Here is an 18,241-nt window from a genome sequence, read left to right as displayed (position 1 = left end):
CATTCTCCTCATTGACTCTCTTTGTTACCTCCTCAAAAGAATATAAAATAGAATCATACGCGGCAGCTCAGTTTTCTGTCAGGAACATGTAAATTGAACCACTGTAATCAACTTTTTAAAGGGGATTGCCAGTCAGTCCAGTCAGTGCAGCATTGCAAACATTTCTAAAAGCTACAATCGATTTTGACATACTTCTCTTGTCTAATAAAAAAGACCTTACCTTAACTTTTAATTTAGCGAAATCCTGGATGCACGATCAAATGTCGGACGGCAGAGAACATTCTAAAAGGGAAGGCTGTGCACCCTGGGATTGTGGTCCTTATTGGTTTCGGCAACATTGACGGGGTGACAGATGACGTCCTGTTCAGAAAATATAGCAAGTTGGGTAGTAAGTTGAAAAGCAGGATCTCTAAAGTTGTCATCTCAGAATTCCATCCTATGCCACGAGCTGGCTACATGAACTGGAAGATGACACAGATAAATGTGTGGCTCAGGATCTGATTCCGGGGCTGGGGGCTTTCAGGTATATGGATTATTGGAGTCTCTTCCAGATATGGTGGGACTTGTAGAGGAGCGATGGGTTGCATCTGAACTGGAAGAACACCAATATCTTGGCGGGGAGATTAGTTACTGCTGCTTGTTAGTGTTTAAACTCAGCTGGCTGGGTAGTGAAACCCAAACCAATACTGTGGCAGATGGGGAAATAGAGCCTGATATAGATGTTAATGTGAGTAAATTGAGTTGAGAGACAGGCCGTGTCAAGTCTGGGAGAGAGGAAGGCTTGATGGACTAAACTGCATTTATTTTGATGCACAGAGCCTGATGGGTAAGGCAGATGAACTCAGGGCCTGGGATATTTTGGCCATAACAGAAACATGACTGGGAGAGGGACAGGACTGGCTATGCAATATTCCAGGGTATAGGCATGATAGAGTTGCAAGTAAGAGAGGAGAGGGAGTGCGTTTTTGATTAGGATGAACCGCAGTAGTACTTAGAGAGGATATTCTTGGGGGATCGTCAACATTTGTTTGCAACTTTGCTCTTTATTTCCCTCAGACTCAGGTGTAGCCTATAGTTGTGCAACTCATGAAAGCGATTGATGCCTTTTTTTCATTAGCTGAACCTACATAGTCTCATTCCTTAATCCTTCTGACATATCCTCCCTTTTCACTGCTATAGTTGTCGCTTTAATCAATGTTGGCACTTCCCCTCTTGTTGTAACATCTCATTTAAGATATAGTGCTGAAAGTTGAGTCCCCTCCTCACTTGCCAGATAAAATGCTTTTGCATCACCTTGTCTGATTTTAGATGACCTGTCGTTCCTCCTCTTCCCAAAGTGAGACATGTTTGTTCCCAAAGGTATTTTCATCTTGAAGCCTGCAATATACTGGTCATTTACTGGTTTCTGACCAATCCTGATTTGCATCCATCCTAACCCTAACCCACAACATCCTAATTCCACATGCTGATCCACATCTGTAGATGATATGTGCATGTACCTTTAATATAGTTACCTCACCACTACTAACCACTCCCCATATCACAAGTATAATTACAACCTCCCCACCCACTGCTCTCTCTCTAGTTTCCGTGACGGACCACATACAGCTAGTGTTCATTGTAATGTTACAGTATGTTACAGTATTAATAAAAGTAGTAAAGTTAGTGTGGTGATGACACTTCTTTACATGGTGTCATATCTCTTACCCTTGCGCCTCCTGTTTATCGGTTGTTTATTTACTTTTGCCCCAGTTTCCCGTTCCCTTTCTCTATTTTCTCGTTATGGCCACTTCTTGCCGCAAGCCCGATGTGCTTGTTTTCGATTCAGACATTGCCCATCGTTGGGATGTCTTTAGACGTGACTTCGACCACTATGTCACAATCGCCCATCCTGCCGCCACCCCTGAAGTCAAAGCTTCTCTGCTTCTCAACCTGGCTGGTCCCGATGCCCTGGAAGGTCTGAATCATTCGTCTACGCTGCGGGTGAAACTGCTCGGGACCCGGTATGTTTATTGGCTAAGTTTACCGCGATGTGCGACATCCCCTCTAACTGCATCTTAGAGCGTTTTAAACTGTTCGGGCGGCGTCAGAACTCGGGTGAATCTATTGAGAATTACGTCGCTGCGCTGCGACACCTGGCCAGGTGGTGCCGCCTTGGCACGCTGACCCCCGATGAACTGACCAGGGACATTATGGTTTATGGTCTGCGCGATGAAAAGCTGAGGGCTGAACTTTTGTGGAAGGCCGACCTGTCTTTCGACGAGGCTATGCACGCCTGCCATCTGGCTGAAGCTGTCACCTCGGCGGTGTCACCGGTTGATCACCTTGCCAGCGTTGCTAGCCGTCGGCGGTACACGGCCCCGCCAAGACCACGGGGGTCCGGCACTGCTCCAGGGGGAGGCACCCCGCAGCGTTGCCCCAATTGCAACTTTGCCGCTCATCAATTCAATGTGTGCCCTGCCTTGGGTAAAACATGCAACTACTGCAGGAAACTGAACCATTTCCCTGCTGCCTGTCGTTCCCATGGGAAGCCTGTTGCTGCTCCATGGCGTATGTTAAACAACTTGGTGCAAGCTGATTGATCCTGCCCTGCTTGCTGCAGTCATCCAGCAGGGCTGGCCTGACCGTTGTTCCGCTCTGCCAGCTGGTGCCATGCCCTACTTCCTGGTCCGTGACGAGCTCGTACTGCACGACGGCGTGGTTGTGAAGGGACACAAGGTTGTTGTGCCTGCTTCGCTGCACGACCACTATTTTCAGGCCGCCCACCGCGGTCATCCTGGGGCCGAGGCCACTTTGTCTCAAGCCCAGAGCCAGTTTTACTGGCCTGGTATGGCTCAATACATCCGGGAGAGGGTCTCCTCGTGTTCCACCTGCAACAGCCTCACCCCCCACCAGCAACGTCAGCCGCTTCTACAGCAGCCTGCTCCGGAACTACCCTGGATGGCGGTCGCCACTGACGTTTTCTATGAGTCTATGACTCTATGAAAGATATAATGTGTTGGAATAGGTCAGCAGGTGAGGCAGCATCTATGGAGAACAAGGATAGGTGACGTTTCGGGTCAGCACCCTTCTTCAGATTCAGTCTGCCAGACGTCCGCAAGTTTCCAGATGTCGTTCACTTGTGTCACTGTCTGAGGCCCTGCCATATATTGTACAAGTCCTGCCCTGGTTTACCTTTCCAAAAATGCAACACTGCATTTATCTGAGCTACATTCCATCTGCCATTCCTTGGCCCACTTTCCCAGTGGGTCTTGATCCTTGTGTAATTTAAAATAATCTTCTTCACTGTCCACTATACCACTAATTTTGCTGACATTTGCAAATTAACTAACCATGTCACCACATTTTCATCCAAATGATCATTGTTACCTTTTTGCATATCTTTCATTCATTTGTTCTATACCTCTCCACAACACCGTTTGTATCTCTTGTTTCCCTTTCCCTGACTTTCAGACCCGAAATGCCACATATTCCTTTTCTCCAGAGATGCTGTCTGACCCGCTGAGTTACTCCAGTTTTTTTGTGTCTATCTTCGGTTTAAACCAGCATCTGCAGTTCCTTCTTACACATCCCAAACTGACCTCCTCTTTGTTTCACAAACATTCACAGTCAGATTTACTGATATCATGGCAGTGATTTTCTTGAACCACTTCTCCTGCTGGCTCAGTGTTGTTTACAGAAAGACCATGAGCTGCCATGGGAACATGGAAGATGAATGTTAAACTGGTGACCACAAAAAACCTCGTGAAACGTAAAAGGGCTTGCACATTTAGAGAACCATGACTCCTGATGCACTGGATCAATTCTATATCTTCGGGTTCAGAGAAATTTGTTTCTGTTCTGGTCACCATATTACAGGCCCACAAAAAAATTGCCTGGAATAGAGAGCATTAGCTATAAGGGGAGGTGGGACAAACTTGCCTTGTTTTCTTGAGGAATTGGATGGAGGCTGAGGAATGATCTGATCAAAGTTATAACATTATGAAAGGCATAGTCTACTCACAGGTTGGAAATGTCAAATAATAGAGGGCAGCAGTACAGTTTAAAATCATGCATCGTGGTTGGCACAGATATCATAGGCCAAAGGACCTGTTCCTGTACTATACTGTTTTGTGTTCTATGACACCATTCTTAACTTCTCCCAATAGTCAAGAATGTTGCATCCTTCTCGTGGTCCTGTTTTCTCACTAGAATATGTTGTTTCTGAGATTCATGAAAGATCTCATGAATATTTTAACCTTTAATCTATTTTCTCAGTCATCTCTGAAACTTGCCATGGTTAATGTCTCTATTTAAGGATACTAATTTTAAACCCATGTTTCTTGCCCTGAAACTGAATTTGAAATTTTCCCATGCTGCGACCATGCTTTGCTAGTGGTCTATTTACTATGAGATTATTAATTAAACTTGTCTCATTACAACACGAAAGTAGCCTAAAACAGCCTAAATGCAGATTAGGAATTATGTGTCCTTTATACCTTTCACACAGACTGCATCTCAGTTAAAATTGGGGTAATTGGAATGTCCCAATATGCCCTCTTGCATGTAATAAATTTGTCTACACATTTACTCTGCTAACCCGCTTGTTCTATCTGGACGTCTACCTAGCACTCCCAGCAGTGTAATTCTTTTTTTTTGTACTCTAATTCAACCCATAATGTCTCAAGTGATGACCCTTTTGACATCATCCTTTCTCACAAAGGCAACTGTTCTTTAACCAACGTGTGCTTATTCACCTTCTCTTTAAACCATAATTCAGTGGTAGCTATCATATTATATTTAATTTATATATTATACCCTTAACTATCCACCTTATGCACTGCACTCTGTGTATTTGGGTAAATAACCATTCAGCAGAGTTGAGCATTGTCAATTTATAATGTTCATTATTACTATTATAACTACTTCAAATAGTACAGATTACACTGGGGTATGTCACTCCCAAAATTGTCCAGTCATCTATTTTTGATTGTTTTTTTTCAGAATAAATATGATGCTGCAAGATAAGGACTTATGGCCCATGTTGAGAAGATGGCGCTGAACCATCTTGAATCACTGCAGTCTTTCCAGTTAAGTTACTCTCATAGTTTTGTCACTGAGGGAATTCCAAGATTTAGACTTTTCGAAAATGAAGGATCAGCAATATATTTCAAACTCAGGCTAATGTACCTGGAGAAGAACCTGTAAGCAGTGGCAGTGGCTAGTAGGTGCAGCATTACAGGTACTACACACTGATGGTGATGGTGATGAATGTTCAGTGTAATGTTTGGCAAAAACAGTCAACCAGTGGGTATTTCAACCACCTCATTTACGATACGATACGATATGGTATGATAGAACTTTATTTATCCCAGGAGGGAAATAGATCTCCCACAGTCATGAAAACAAAAAATACATGAAACATGAAATTGAAGTGACGAGTGGAAAGGATTGGGGATGTGCAAAGATTGAGGAGGGGGAGGGAGATGAGTCAGTCTCAGTCTACCCTATGACAGAAGGGGGAGGAGCTGCACAAGTTTGATAGCCACTGGAGTTGGATATCTGCTGGAGAGATGCATGGCTTCTGGTCAACATTATGTTTATGGACATCTAACGTTTCCAGAGAAAAAAAAAGAAATTAATTACTTTCAGCTGCCTGGTCCATCTATTTTTTTTTTATCATGAATTGTCTTTTATTTCTTGAAATTCCTTCCTAAAATGGCAGGCACTAAAATGGTAGCAGATCTGCTCCACTGTTCCACTGTGGGCTGAATGCAGATTGGGGGACATGTTTCGGATCTGGAACATTTTGGGTTCCAAACCCAGGTGGTTTCCTACCTTGAGCACTCGATTCTGATGCTCGGGGATGCACGTGTACTAGAGAATAAATACATAGGTGCAAATGAAAAGAAATTAGGTAGCTGGAGTTTTGGTTCAGAATATCTATTCTTAGCTGCTGAGATGATTTGGCCTCTGCACTTGAATGAAGGTACACCTGAGGTTGTGAAAGTCTGTGAGTGTTTGGAAGACAGGTGTGGAAGCAGTAGCATGGGATGGTTTTGTTTGTTGTATGACAATTCAATTGTGCCATTAACATTTTGGGATGTAAATATACACATGGATCCACATTATGACAGGCAGACAAGTTATACTGATTACGCATCATGCCTTCAGCCTGAGACCATACATTTCTAGAGTGTTGCACATGTTTGAATCCCAGCATTCAACATCAGTTTGTTCTGAGGCAACCAGTGCCTGAAGCATTCAGGGAAACCTGATCTACATGCTATGTGACAGATTTTGAAGGAACAGCCAAGGGCCAATTTTGTAGAGATGAGTTGCTTAAAAGTACTTGGCTGAATGTGAAACTTATCAGGGGTGGATGTTGGTGCAGGACCTAAGAGGAGATTCAATTCAAAAACAATTTCTCATTGTGAAAAACCATTTGTAGTTTTGCTTCACAAGTCAACTACAGTGCAGAGAGGAAAGCAAAATATAAAAATTCAGTTGAAGATATTGTAGATGACATGTGGAGCATTGGTTTCAAGGGCAGCTGTGGATCACAACGTGTGGACGGAGTACAGGATGTGGAAGAGGAATGTGGGGGTTTCAAACTCCTGACTGCCGACTTCCAAAGTAAAACAGGAACATTACTGCCACTGCTACTTGTCGTTTACTTCATCCTGATAATGTTATTGCTTTGTATTGAACAACTTTTTAAATATATATTTTCTCCAGCTAGGTACGTGACACAAACTCCCTACATCAGTCACACTGTAGTTAAGTGAATGATAGTTAATTCTGAAATCATGACGTTTGCCTGAGTAGACAGTGTAAGGAATCAATTTATTTGAGGTTAAATGGTTGTGAATGATGCCATATTGCATTCAGAGTTGTAATATTTCTTGCATTCCATATGGAATAGATTCATATTACCCTTGCAAACCTTTCATCTCAATCTAGAAATGACTCAGAAGTTCAAACGGAAACATTTTCATCCCAGATCTCTTGCTGATAGGCTTGATGGATGTGTTAACCCTAAACTGTAAATAGTAATGTCAAATTTATTGTCGTGTGCACAGTATATACAGTATATACAGTATACACAGTATTTATTGGCGTATGCACAATATATAAATTACACATACATTTTCCAAGACTGAATAAAATGGATTGTGAAAAAAACAAGATATTAGTTCAATAAGTAGTTCCAAAACAAGCTCATGGTAATGCAAGAGGTTATCTGTGCTGTTGCTGAGGTAGTTCTATTAAACATCAATGTACCTGTCCAAATTTTAAATTTTAAATGTTGCTTTTGTACCTGCCTCAACTCCTCTGGCAGCTCATTCCATATACCCACCACCTCTGTGTGAAAACGTTGCCACTCAGGTTCCCACTAAATCTTTCCCCTTTCACCTTAAACCCATGCCCTTTACTTGATTCCCCTATCCTGGTAAAAGACTCTGTGCATTCACCCTATCTATTTCCCTTTTATTCACCTCTCACTGCATTCCAAGGAATAAAGTCCTAGCCTACCCAAACTCTCCCTATTGTTCAGGCCCATGATTCCTGGCAAAGTCATTGTAAATCTTCTGGTACCAATTGGCACCTTTCCTATAGCAGGGTGCCTAGAATTGAACACAATACTCCAAGTGCGGCCTCACCAAGACTTGTACAATTGAAATATAATATCCCACAAGTGTGAAGAAGAATCCCAACTCAAATCCCAACTGATTACCTATCCATGTGTCGAGGAAAATTAAAGGAAAAACTGAGGCTTTGAGGTTCACTTCAAGAAGCTTTATTGCATGATATCATGGAGAGATGGTGGCAGTTAACTGCTCACCAGTTCTCTGACTTTGCAACAGAATTAGCCGATAGTTATACAGTGCAGTAAACAACTTTTTTTTGTTAGATACAATTATACGAAAACATACTTCGTCCTTGGCTATATGTATTCCTGTTATTACTATCTGCTACATGGGTATTAATTATTTCATTAGTCATAATATACTTTTTGGTTATGTTAATCTTATTCAACAGCAGATGGTTAATACAACTCAAACATAATACAAGGGCATCTTGACATTATCCTATCTCATCTTTCAAGCAGACTGCGCCACTGCCCCCTCTCTCTCTACAAACTTTTACGGTAATTAAACTATTATTTTCTTCTCCTCGAGGGTTCCGTCTGAGTGATGCAGTTTACATCTGGTGGCATGTATCCAATCGGGTTTCTCTTTTACTTTTACTGCTGTTCATGTTAGCAGCACCAAATATAGTCCTTTCCACCAAGGAGAGAAAGAATATTTGTTCATTGCTCACCCATAAACCTGATTTCCTGGTTTAAACGGGTGCAGATTTCCTTTTGTTGGAGGGACCTGTGCCTGCTTTACTTTTTCATAGATTTTGCCGACTCTAGGCACCATCCCACCTACTGGGGTGTGCTTCCACACATCTGGAGAACATATCAACTATGACCAGAATGTACTTAAAACCCTTTGCTGTGGGCATATGTACAAAATCAATTTGCAAATTCTCAAAAAGCATTTCAGGTTGTGATAGGTGATCAAATTTTGCAGGCGTCTTCCCTCTATTATTTTGTTGACACACCAGACATGTTTTTGCAAATGTATAATTTATGACTGTTATATCAGGTGCATACCATTGTTGGGATAATGTGTGTGCCATCCCCCCTTTTATCATGTGAGTCTGTCCATGGGATACATTAATGTTAACTGGGAGCTTTCTTTGTGCCGCAGGCTCAATTTTAGCTGCTTGTAATTGCGGGGTTTGCCGGAGGGCAACCTGTTTGGCCACTTAATCAGCTAATCTGTTTCCATTGGATCGCATTTAACAAAGGTGATTTTCTGTGGCAATTGGATAGCATCTAGTAAATTTAAGACCAGTTTATCATGTTTAATAGCCTTTCCTGTTGATGTGATGAATCCTCTATTTTTCCATAACTGCCCAAAGTCATGTACAATCCCAAACGCATAGCGAGAATCGGTGTAGATATTAGCACTTTTAACTTTTGCCAATCATACCGCTCAGCTGCCTGAGCAGATGTTCCGGATGGTAAAGCATATGCCTGCAGGACTTGGTGTGGTGTGACTACTTCATATCTTGCTAACAATCTGTCATTGCTAGGTCGGCGTGAAGAGCCATCAGTAAATAGGACCAGGTCAGGATTATCAATCGGATGACTCTGTAAGTCCGGCCGAGGAGTGACAGTGGCTTCTATAAATAATAAACAATCATGATCAGATCCTACTCCTGGCAGTGGTACAAAAGTAGCTGGGTTTACAGCAGGCGATCGCTGGTAGGAATAGTTAGGATGTGATAAAAGGACAACTTCATATCCTGTTCTTCTAGTGGCTGTGAAATGCTGTGTGGCTGCAGAGTTCAATAATAACATCACAGCATGAGGAACGGTCACTACACACGGGTGATCAAGAACGATGGGGATTGATTTGTCTTTCATCGTAGCCGTTGCCGCTACAGCTCATCAATAATACAAGTCAAACATAATACAAGGGTAACTTGACATTATTCTCTCATCTTTCAAGCAAACCGTGCCACTGCCCCTTCTCCGAGCCAATCATAAGCCCCCATTTACTGCAACGTTTCTGCACTACTAGAGGTAGGGGGCGCAGGTGGTCTACCCAGCCATTGCTGTGGTGTTTTTGATCAAAGTTACAGGGTTGACTATTCTGATCCAGCATTCTGTAACGTTCCAGTGAGAAACAGGCTTCCTTATCTATGTCCTAATTTGTTGTGCTTTATTCACCATGCTACTACGCATTTCCAAACAAGTGATAATGCATCTGAAACTTGTTTAGCCAAATTCCCATGATCCTCTTCTGCACCTGGTCAACAAGAGATGCCAATTGCAACATCCGCACACCCTTTCATTACCTTGTTTAATTACGTTCAAAATTAAGTAAATGAAGATTTTAATTTTTTCTTCTACACCATGTTTTCCAGGGACGCTGTCTGACCCACTGAGTTACTCTAGCAATTTGTGTCTTTTTTTGGGGACCAGTATCTGCATTTCCTTGTTTCTACATCCAAACCTCTACACTCAGTTCCCTGACTGATGTAGACCAATATTCTCACAGCCTTCTCAGAGTCATAGAGTTATAGACTTACGCAGCACATAAACATGCCTCTCCCCAAAGCTTAGGCCCGCTGGTCCTGTCACCATCCTTGTAAATTTTCTCTGCACACTTTCCAGCTTAATGACATTATCACCATCTGTGATGTCACTTTACGGGAACTATTTACTTTTACCCCTGGACCCGTTTGTTCTATAACACTCCCCAGGACCCTACCGTCCACAATGAACATCTGCCCTTGTTTGACTTCCCAAAATGCAGATCCTCCCACTTATCTGAATTAAAGTCAATTTGCCATTCCTCAGGCCACTTGTCCTACTGATCAAGATTCCACTGTCCTGATGACCAAGATTCTTAATAACCATCTTTACCGTCTACAATACTATCTATTTTAGTGGCATCTGCAAACATACTAATCGTGCCTTGTACATTCTCATCCAAATAGAGGATACAGATGACAAACAACAAAAATCACCAATCCTGGGATTTACCACTAGTCACTTCTCCCACTGCCCTCTGCTTCCCACGATGAAGCCAAATCTGAAGCCAGTTAGCTAGCTGTTCCTGGATTCCTTGTGATCTAACCTTCCAGAGAAACCTACAGTACCGTGCAGAACCTTATTAAACGCCTTGCTGTTGTCCATACAACTATGTTTACGGCCCTGCTCTCTTCAACCTTTTAAGTTATTTCTTAAAAAAACAATAACATTTGTAAGATATGATCTCTCACATACAAAACCAGGTTGATTAACCCTAACCCTCTATTCAAATAGAACGAGTTGAACAAATGCAAGTATATCTTATCCCTCAGAATCCTCTCCAGTAACTTTACTGGTCTATAGTTCACATGTTTTTCTTTACAGCCCATCTTAAATATAGGCACAACATTAGCCACCTTCCAGTCTTCCGGCTCCTCACCCATGTCTAATGATGATTCAGATATTTCAGTCAAGTCTCCTGCAATTTTTTCTCTAGCTTCCCACATTGTCCTTTGATTTATTTGATCAAGCCTTGGAGGTTTATTTATCTTCACATGTCTTAGGACACACAGCCCCTCCTTGACTGTAATCCGGATTGACCTCAAGAAATCTCTATTAACTTTCTCAAATTTCCTAGTCTTCATGTCTTTCTCTGTGGTAAAAACAGAGCTGCTCCACACATTGATGACAACTTTGGTTTCAGAGGATCCCCAATTAGACACTGTTGCCTAAAATTAAATTAAGGAATTAATGATTCAAAGCATTAATTTTTGTGTTACACCTCCTGAAATTGGCTGAAACTTAGCAGAGGTGTAATGTTACAGGTGCTTAAATCGGCAGGATTTCCTGTAATGATCTGTTTTGCTGCATTTATTATCAAAGATAACGGGATATAAAGCTATATACCCAGCTTAGATGACATGCAGATAATTGGCATTTTAACTACTGTGAATGGAAGCATTGATTACAAGAGACCAAAGTGTGACAAATGTGATATTATCCACCGCAAGTCAAAAAATGGATGGAGAAGAGAATTTATCTGAATAGTAATTTTGTCAGGCCAATTCTGTGATCTCTGTTTTAATAATCCGTCTATTTTTCAAATAATTTATCATTTTTACCATCTGTAAAAATGGAGTGCCACAGAGATTGATGCTGTCTTCTCTATTGTTTCCCATATACATTAATGATTTGGCTAAGAATGTACGTTGCATGATGAGCAAGTTTTCGAGTTATAACAAAAATGGGGCTTTCGCTGACATTGAAAGAAGATTCTCAAAGGTTACAGCAGGATTTTGTTCAATTGTAAAAATGGATAAGGGAATGGCAGAGTAAAGTTATCTCAGACATGTATGAAGTGATGCATTTTGGGGAGATGAACCAGGGCAGCACATACGCAGTGAATGGCAGGGCTCTGGGGAGTGTTCTAGAACATAGTGACCTAGAGGTACAAGTATATAACTCTGTGAAAAATGGAACAGAGATAGACAGAAGGCTTGCCTCCATGCTTGCCTCCATTGGCGGAGGCATTGAATTCTCATGTTGCAGTTGCACAAAACATTAGTTAGGCTGCACTTGTTGGACTGTATGGAGTTCTGGTCACCACGTTACAGGAAGGATGTGATTAAGCTAGAGAAGGTGCAGAAAAGATTCACAAGGATGTCGGTAGAACTGCAGGACTTGCATTATCATGTGAAATTGGATAGGCTGGGACAGTTTTCCCTTCAACAAAGGAGACTGAAAGGTGACATGATAGTAGTATAAAAATGAGAGGCATAGTTAGGATAGATAACGTATCAGTTTTGCATGGTAGGGGTATCTAAAACTGGCGGGCATGGGTCTAAGGTGAGAGGGAGGCGGCTTAAAGAGGATCATAGGGGTAATTATTTTGCACATCGAGTAGTTGTATCTGGAATGAGCTGCCACAGTAGTACTGGAAGCTGGAACAGCAACAACGTTTAACATTTAACATCGTCTGGACAGGTACTTGTATGAGTAAGTCATAGAGGAATATGGAATTAATGCAGGCGTGGGATTAGTATAGATAGGTATGATGGTCAGCATAGTAATGGTGGGCCGAAGAGTTGTACAGCATAGTAAAAGGTTTTATGACTCTAAGGTAGGAATTATCTTGCCATCTGTTTAATACTTGTGTTCTCATTGTTCTGTCCCACATCTCTGGCAACAGATACTACTCAGAGCTTTCAAACCAATAAAAATAAATTTAAACAAAGTGCAGGTTCAATGACCTGCATCGTAGACAGTTAAACTAATGAGATAACTGCATTTCAGTCTGCAGCTGCCCAGCACTTTTCAAGTTCTGACATGCTCTGTCAAGTAATTTTAATTTCCATCCAATTAAAAGTGTAATAAATGTCGCACACAATGCACACACTTGATGTGGATAACACAACAGTTTCAGAATGCAACACCTTCCTCCGGGTAATCATCACACACAACTCGTAACTTGTACTATCCATTCAATAATACAAATAACTTTTAAAGACACTTGAGTGAATGTTTGTGTTCCGAAATCTCAAAACAGTAGAACTTCCCCATGTAATATCCAGACCAGAGCATTTGCTTCCTCCCGGGCCAAATCCTTGAATTGAACCAAAATCTTTCCAGAAACGCAGCGGGCTACAGCTGTCCCTCTCCCACTCTCCCAACTATCATGTGATGTAGATGTTGGCTAATTATTCATTTGGTCTGCACAGCATATATATTCTTTGGAGCTGAAATGCATTTTGAGCACTTATGCAAAACAGGTGATAGAGATTCTGCAACCCATTTTACTTTCCATCTGATTAATGTCAAATAAATGACATTCAGGGAAAACTTGATGTGCATACCCAACCATTATCATCCATTAATATCAGCCCAGGGTGCACTCCTGACTCCAAATCAAAATAATTATATACAACTATCAAAAAACATAAGTAGAGTAAATTAGAGATTCATTTTCAAGTGTGCCTATTGTTTGACCATCAGTTGTTCCGTTTTCTAATTCGAAATATTATATATTGTGTAGCTAGAGCCATGCATGTTGAGAAATGTTTAGAAGGACAACAAGGTCAAAAAACAGGGACATTGCATAAAGTGACTCAAAGTCACATTTGATGCCAGCTTGAAATGTTTTGTTAATATTTATTCACTAAAGCGTTTACCCATTTCAAATGTTATATATGGGAAGAAAGCCTACTATACATACATTACTGTTCTTTAAATGTCAGACATTGCCTGATACAATTCAATAATTGCATAGGTTATACTACTCAAAGACCAAATTGAATAAGATTTTCCCAACTTTCTCCCCTCTCTGTGAAAAATGTCACCTCCAAGAAGCTACCCTAACCCATTCTTTTGGATCCTGTATAAAAACACAAAATTTCTGGATGGGAATATTCAATACCATTTCTAAAACACTAAAAATGCAATACTCAAGAGTCAGATTCAAAATTAATAATATTAGGGATGTCAGAGGGCTGCTCGAAGTTAACGATATTCCAAAGACGTTCCCTTGACTATGGTTTAATAACTGCAAAAAAACGTATACTTAAATTCTGGAAAAAGATTACAGTTCCCACAGTGAAGATGTGGAATACAGAAATGACCGAGACACTACGAAAAAATAATGCTTGTTTTGGCTGACAAATCAGACCAATTTTCCAAAATATGGTCTCCTTTCATTGAATTTCTACTACAACAGAATGGTTGAACACAAATTCAAAACCTATGCTCGGGTCGGGTGAGCGGGTGTAGGGAAGGATAGTGGGACATATCTCTGCTTTTTCTTTTTTCTCACTTCTTTGTTAGTTCAGGGGTTTTTTCTTCTTTCTTTTTTGTTTCTTTCTTCTATCCTTATCTTACCTCATGATTTTTCTCTTTTCATCTCAGCCTTGTCGAACCATATGGGGGGGGAGGGGTGGTTCTGGTATTGCAGGTAGGCTGTTAGGTGTACAATGTTGGAAGACAAGTAATTTTTTAATCTGTTTTATGAAATGCTGTGACAGAGCAGTGCTGGCACAACAAGGTATGGATTAATCACTCAGCCCAATGTTTGGATGGATTAGCCACTCAGTTTGCAGCTAATGTCCATGAATATTAAAAAATGAGTGCTGTTAAATTGAATTGAATACTTTATTGTCACATGTGATAAGTCACTGTGAAATTCTTTGTTTGCAGACCCAAAGTATGCAAATAATCGCACATAAAATTAGGGCACATGGTATTGGGGGTAGGATACTGACATGGATAGAAAATTGGTTGGTAGACAGGAAACAAAGAGTAGGGATTAACAGGTCCCTTTCAGAATGGCAGGCAGAGACTAGTGGGGTATCGCAAAGCTCGGTGCTGGGACCGCCGCTATTTACAATATACATCAATGATTTAAACGAAGGGATTAAAAACAATATCAGCAAATTTGCAATGACACAAAGCTGGGTGGCAATGTGAACTGTGCGGAGGATGCCATGTTGGCCTTCATAACAAGAGTAGATGAGTAGAGGAGCAAAGAGGTCCTTCTGCAGTTGTACAGGGTCCTAGTGAGACCACACCTGTGAGGAAGGACATTCTTGCTATTGTGGGAGTGCAGTGTAGGTTCATGAGGTTAATTCCCGGGATGGCGGGACTGTCATATGATAGAATGGAGCGGCTGGGCTTGTATACTCTGGAATTTAGAAGAATGAGAGGGGATCTTATTGAAACATATAAGATTATTAAGGGATTGGATACGCTAGAGGCAGGAAACATGTTCCCCATGTTGGGGGAGTCCAGACTAGGGGCCACAGTTTAAGAATGGGTAGGCCATTTAGAACAGAGATGAGGAAAAACTTTTTTACCCAGAGTTGTGAATCTGTGGAATTCTCTGCCTCAGAAGGCAGTAGAGGCCAATTCTCTGGATGCTTTCAAGAGAGAGTTAGATAGAGCTCTTAAAGATAGCGGAGTCAAGGGATATGGGGAGAAGGCAGGAATGGGGTACAGATTGTGGATGATCATCCATAATCACAGTGAATGACAGTACTGGCTCGAATGGCCTACTCCTGCACCTATTGTCTATTGTCTGAAGGGCCCTTACAAAGTTGCAAAGTACCCCCGCTCCAGGTCCCCTTTTGTTCTCACCCCCTCCCCTCCTACCACGCCGCATCCTCCTTTGTTTCTTCCACGGCGGCAGCGTCCTAATTTCCACGTCTGTCTTGGTCTGTCGGTTGGCGCCATCATCAACAGCCACACCGACCTCTCCACTATCGTCGCCGGGTCTTCTCCAAGCCCTTCCGTGGCGCTGACCCAGGCCCAAGCCTCGGGCTCCATAGACCCAGGGTCGTTGGCCACGGCCTTTGTCGACTCACGAGGCTCGTCTTCCGACCGGAGGAGCTCCGACTCGTGAGGCTCTGGCCCGCGAGGCTCCATCTCCGACTCAGAAATTCAATCAAAAACAATTTGTTATTTTACAATATGTTTGATATGTAAATGTATTGACAAAGATGGAAAGTGCAATACTTGTTGTGATGTCAGATTCAAAATGTAGTACCTGTACTGTGAATTAGATTATTCTGTAGGGTTTCCATAATAGCAGTCTCCCATGGTCTTGCAGTCATCATAGGACTGATTGAGAACTTGATGCAGACATGAAGCAATTATTGGAGTGCTAAAAAGACATCATGCATCATATTATGGGTAGTCTAGGAATGCACAACAAATGGTACATTTACCCAACTGTGTAGTTCATGTTCATGGGCACAGCATGCCGAAAAAGTACAAGATCATTTCTACCAGGTCCAACAACAGCATTGTAGACATTGCCTCCCCATTGTCGGCACTAATCTCTTTGTCTGCATTTGCAAGGAAAAGAAGTGTTTACCTTGAGCACCTTCCACAGCAAGTAAACAGTTCTGTGGCTAACTAAGATTAAAGACAGGAAGTTTTCAGGACTTTACAAACTAGTCTCTGCATTATAATTGAATATACTGTAACACCAGGTGGCAAATGCTTGAAGTGACTCTGGAAGCCATTTACTTCTTGTATTTGGTTTAATTCCCTCCACAGTGAATGCCACATGATTTATTACCAACCATTTATAATTTAATTAGACCAAGTGGGACCCGTCCCCTCAACGCGCGGTTGTGTGTGTGGGGGGGGGGGGGGGGGGGATGGGGAGGGGGCGGCCTGCGGCGTCACACACACACTAACCACCACAATTGATATTATATTAATATTATTCATTCGCTCCTTTTATCCCCGCCCAATCCACTCATGCATAGCCCCCAACTCACAGGTACGTTTGGAGAGGGAGAGGGCAGGGGGTAGAAAGGGAGGGGGCAGAGACACAGGGAGAGGGGTAGAGACACACAGAGAGTGGCAGATACACAGAGAGAGGGGTAGATATACAGAAAGAGGGGTGTGACACAGAGGGGCAGGGAAAGAGAGAGGGCAGAGAAAGAGAGAGGGGCAGAGACACAGAGAGAGAGAGAGGGGCAAAGAGAGAGGGGGGCAGAGAGAGTGAGAAAGGGGGGCAGAGAAAGAGGGGGGAAAAGAGGTGGAGGAAAGAGGGGGGAGAGGGGATGGAAAAGAGGGGGAAGAGGAAGAGGAGAGGCGGGGAGAGGCGAGAGGCTGGGGAGGAGAGGAGGAGGAGGAGGGGAGAGAGGAGGAGGAGGAGGGGGGGAGAGGAGGAGGAGGAGGGAGAAGAGTAGGAGGGGAGGGAGAGGAGGGGGGGGAGAGGAGGAAGGGAGCAGGGAGCGGCCATCGGGGAGAGGGCAGTGGGGCGCACATCAACCAAAAGGATTGCATGTTCAGCGGCTTCAATCCAGAGCCTGGGGGGGGAGGGGTGGTTCCCGAACGCAATATTCCCCCGCTCTCGGCTTGTGGCTCCTGGCTCCAGGCTCCAGGGCCTGAGTAGGAGGAGTTCGGGAGGGGTGAGTGGTCAGGGGGCTGCGGGGGGCAGCGAGAGCGGCCGGGCGACGTCATTTGCAGCGCGTGAACACAGCGTGCAGCCATTGTTTTATTTTCTAAGTTATTTGAGATTTTTGAACACTTTGATTAATATTCGAGAAATAATGCAGGATTTTTTCAGATGAGTCAATTTCAGACTCCACGGGATAAAACTCTACAGGAATATGTAAAAATGTTACCGTTAGGGCGTCGTTTTATTCGAGCAGACGTGATTACACACACACACACACACACACACACACACACACACACACACACACACACACACACACACACACACACACACACACACACACACACACACACACACACACACACACACACACACACACACACACCATTGGATCCCGTACCCTCAATGGGCGGTTGCGGGGGGAGGGGGGCGGCCTGTGGCGTGACACACACACTAACCAACCCCTCACACACACTAACCAGCCCCCACACATACACTAACCACCCCCATTGATATGATAGTAATATTATTAATTTACTCCTTTTACTCCACCCCTCGCCCTATCCACACACGTATAGCCCCCAACTTGCAGGCGCGGCTAGAGAGGGAGGGGCTAGAGAGAGAGGGACACAGAGGCTCAGCGAGGGACACAGAGGCACAGAGAGGGACATAGAAGCACACAGAGAGGGACACAGAGAGAGACACAGACAGGGACACCGAGTGGGCAACGGACAGAGAGCGGCACACAGGAATAGAAAGGGGCA

General features: G+C 42.9%; 1 protein-coding gene across 1 annotated transcript in view; it reads left to right on the top strand.

The window, feature by feature from the left end:
- LOC129704603 (testis-expressed protein 264 homolog) overlaps positions 1-18,241 on the top strand; it is a 209,912-nt gene that overhangs the window by 94,307 nt on the left and 97,364 nt on the right. The gene's annotated exons all lie outside the window — the stretch shown is intronic.

The sequence above is a fragment of the Leucoraja erinacea genome, chromosome 16, assembly GCF_028641065.1.
Source record: "Leucoraja erinacea ecotype New England chromosome 16, Leri_hhj_1, whole genome shotgun sequence".
NCBI lineage: Eukaryota > Metazoa > Chordata > Chondrichthyes > Rajiformes > Rajidae > Leucoraja > Leucoraja erinaceus.
This window is presented reverse-complemented; position numbering and strand designations above follow the sequence as displayed.